This window comes from Podarcis tiliguerta, assembly GCF_965153285.1.
Source record: "Podarcis tiliguerta genome assembly, chromosome: 5".
Lineage (NCBI taxonomy): Eukaryota > Metazoa > Chordata > Lepidosauria > Squamata > Lacertidae > Podarcis > Podarcis tiliguerta.
Genome location: NC_139538.1, coordinates 84,094,152 through 84,098,346, shown reverse-complemented (window position 1 = coordinate 84,098,346; position 4,195 = coordinate 84,094,152).

Below are 4,195 nucleotides of genomic sequence, written 5' to 3'. Positions count from 1 at the left end.
GTTCTTTTTACAGAGTCTGAATTCTTTTTTTCAAAGGCAGCCTGTAAAGGCAAGCAGCAGATCAGAATTAAAAGGTTTAAGATGTGCATTCTCAACGGTTGGGTAGAAACCCCTGGGAAGGCACAACATGTCTGGAGAAGTGAGAGAAGACTAAGATCTTGCAGTAGTCAGATCTTTATTTTCCCAGCCCTTTGACCTGACCATCTCAGCTGATACTATTTTCCAGGGTCTGTTCCAGCAGCAAACTCCTCAGATCAGGTTTAACAAAACAAAAAAACACCACCGTGCAGAATATCTCTCATAGCAAATTTCCTGGAGGAAAATACATATGGAAAAGGAAATGAACTATGGCTGCTTAGAGTGGTGCGTGCTTAATGTGCCTTAGCTAACGACCCCCAGTGCATTTGTAAAGAAAGTGTGTGCCCCCACCATCCCAGGCTAGCCTAGAAAGGAACACTGGGAAGAGGTCCTTTCTTCTAACTTCTAGGTTTGATTTTAGGAGACAGCCAGAGATAGCCTACTCCATCTCTACTCCAACCCTCAGGGCCAGCCTAAGACGTATTGGCACCCGAGGCAAACCACAAAATGGCGCCCCGGGGAAGAAGGGCTAAATGAAGAGCTACATCAGGATCAAGGGAGGGAACACTGGGAAGGCTTCGCTGTGGGTTTCTATACTGGAAACCAGAGTGGGAGTCAGCAGCGCCTCCTGTTCGCCAAAAGGCTGTTGTAGAGGCGACATGTTGCAGGGAAGCTGAGAAGGCAGAAGATGTGGCCGTCAAGCAGTGCACCACAGCTGTCAGTGCCACCATACCACCAGAGGGCGATGCATTCCTGCCCTGTGGATCCTGCTGCCTGAGGCCGTCTCCTCACTTTGCCTCATGGGTGGGCCAGCCCTGCTATTTCTGTGTTACTGGCCCAGTTCCTCCCATCCTGTGAAAATCCTCCCATGCAGTAGTTCATCTCAGACATGATTTCATGTGAACATTACTTTCCACTAGAGATGGATAAATTTGATTCTGTTTGCATTAAAGACAAACCTACCTAATTCACATTTTGCAAAGCGATATGCAAACCAAAACACAATCATTCTTCAAAATTTGCATACTCTGAATTTTGCAAGGCAGTTCTCCAGCCGAGTCATGTGAACAAAATTGCCTATATTTGTGAAAGAAGCATACAAACATGCATTATATTTAGGGAAAAGGCCTTGCAGAAATGTGCATAAGGCAAAATTACACAGGTATGTTTCATGGGACAAATTTGCACTAAAATGCTCTAAATGCTCTAAAAGTGCAAAATGATGTGAAAATGTGATTAACTGAACTTATGAGTGGGAAAATCAGAAACGGAGAGAAACCAAACTGACTGATTTGCCTATCCCTACTCTCTGTTTGCTCATTAGTGTGGTTGTGGTTGTTGGTGAAAGTGAGTTTTGGATGGAGAGGTGACTTGAAAAGGTTTGAGGATTTGCTGTTTAAGGTTGGGGGTACAATGCCTGGAATCCTAAGAGAGGCATTGATATCAAACCAGGGTACAAAAGCAATGCCCTTTTCAGGTTAAGATATTTTTGCACAAACCAATATGTTTTCAGATGTATTGTTAGGCATGTGCTGAGCAATGTGAAGTTTCAGGGGTGCTGTTTTCACCCAGGGTTCTGTTTCCTTGGAATGCGGGTCATTGGAGACTGATGTTTCTTCTGTAATATAATGTTTTGTTTACACATATACAGAAGTTGAGCATAAGAGAGACAGTTCACAACATTAACAGTCCAGCAGATATGACTTTCCATTTGGTTCCTAGGGGGTCACCAGCATCACAGGATTCTTCCAGAGAGTAGTTCAACCTTCAGTCCAAAACTGCAACCTTAGGTTGTCCCCTCCCCCTGGCCAGCTGGAGGACAAAACCACTTTGAGGGCTTTCTTTTGAAAAACAATCAAGCAGTATATAAATTTTATGAAATAAGAGGGTGAGTCATTCCCCCACCTTTACTGCCCATTCGCAAAGGTAGCAACTAAGCCAGGCATAGGCATACTCGGCCTTCCAGATGTTTTTGGCCTACAACTCCCATGATCCCTAGCTAACAGGATCAACGGTAAGGGGTGATGGGAATTGTAGTTCCAAAACATCTGGAGGGATGAGTTTGCCTATGCCTGAACTATGCAAAGACACATGCCCAGGCAGGATGTTACAACACCAGTTCCCATCTTGCAAATCCTGGATATTTTACAGTCAGGTGTATGTGAGGGTAAGTCTATAGGTGAGATCCAATCAGACTCAATGTAGAGCCATTTAAATCAATTAAGTCCACTGATTTCGCCGGGCTTGCCCCGAGTACGTTCTTGGCACCTGTCTGTCTCAGGAGACAACGGAGGAGTGTGCCTTCGGAGGTGAAGTCAAACCGTGGGAGAATTACAGCGCCTGCTGCGGCTGTAGAGACCAAAACAGGAGAGACATGTTTTGTTGCAGGTGGGGCAGGTGGAGGCGTCCAGTTGTGCTGATGCAAATACAGATACACCATGGCATTTCTTCTCTCTGCACTCCTCCCAGTGGTCATTCCTGGGTATGACTTAGGTAAAGATTGCCCTCTCTGTTTCTGCATGCCTTTCCCGCAGTGTTTGCTGTCTATGTTACTGCTCCAGGCACTGATGAATTGACTTGCTATAGTCATGTAAGGGGGAGGAGGGAGAATGATCAGCAGTGTGAGTGTGGTGCCTGTTGAGCCAACAAGGAAATGTTCTGTGGCTGACTGGGGTTTTCCCAGAAGCACAGGAATGTGAAGAGTAAAGCCAGGAGGGAGAGCCATACAATGTTAGCTCCAGTAAGGAGGCAGAGCTAGTAGTTTCAAGAGCTACACTGCAGTAACTGCTTCCAGTGCATAGTGGAAGAGGGAGCTTGCATTTTCCTGGAAAAAAGTCACAATACAGTACTGTATTGCCTGAAGGTGCCCCTGTGTAGAAGTGTTTCCTGAGCTTTCTTCATCTGGTGTCTAGGGCCAGCACCTTTTACTCTTCCTGACATGCTGTAGTGGGAGCAAGGGCAACTGAGCTTCCCCTGGACCCTGTGCTTGCAGTGTGCTGGTCTGGTCTGCTCCCTCACCTACTATGGCAAGCAGGTCTCCAGTGTCTGGAGGAGAGCAGACAGCAGAACTGTAAGGGAACTGTAGACATCTCACTTCTCTCTTGCATGCAGCCTCTGTGCAGAGTATCTGGTCAAGGTGTAGACATTGGGAATTAAGGCCCATGGGCATAACTCTTATTATGCCATTCCACACACTATCTCCATAGAATTGTAGAGTTGGAAGGGGCCCTGAGGATCATCTAGTCCAACCCCTTGCAATGCAGAAATACGCAGCTGTCCAATACGGGGATCGAACCTGCAGCCTTGGCATTATCAGCACCATGCTCTAACCAACGGAGCTAGTTTTTATATATGTATACACTCAGGCACAGAGCGTTTTCTTTCTATCCTTGTTTAATTGTTATTTTCTTCCCAAATTATTTTAATTAATTTTCCAAATTACAATGGTACCTCAGGTTAAGAACTTAATTCGTTCTGGAGGTCTGTTCTTAACCTGAAACTGTTCTTAACCTGAAGCACCACTTTAGCTAATGGGGCCTCCTGCTGCCGCTGCGCCACCGGAGCATGATTTCTGATCTCATCCTGAAGCAAAGTTCTTAACCCGAGGTACCATTTCTGGGTTAGCAGAGTCTGTAACCTGAAGCGTTTGTAACCTGAAGCGTATGTAACCCGAGGTACCACTGTATTACAAATCGAACCAAATTAAATTAATTTACTACAATTTCTGAAAATCGGGTTTCCCGCTCCTGTTCCAAACCTATGATCTTTATCGGTTGCTTTCCCCCCCCTCTACGTTTTTTAGCGGTTTCTGTTTCTGTCTGTGATTCTTATATTCATTATTGTATTTATTTACACCCCGCCTTTTTATTTGACAGGGACTCAAGGAAAGTAATAATAATAATAAAAATAAATCGGGATGCAAAAATTAATAAATAATCGTTAGGCGCAGACAATGTGGAGATGCGACACTGCATTGGTCCCCCGCGAAGGGAAAAAAAACCTCAGGGGTATCCTCGCTTAATTCAGCAGCCGCGGCCCCGCATGGGTTTAACTTGCCGTTCCTAGCTCCTCCCCGCACGCGGGATTGACAGCTCGCCTCGCCCCGCCCACTCATTGG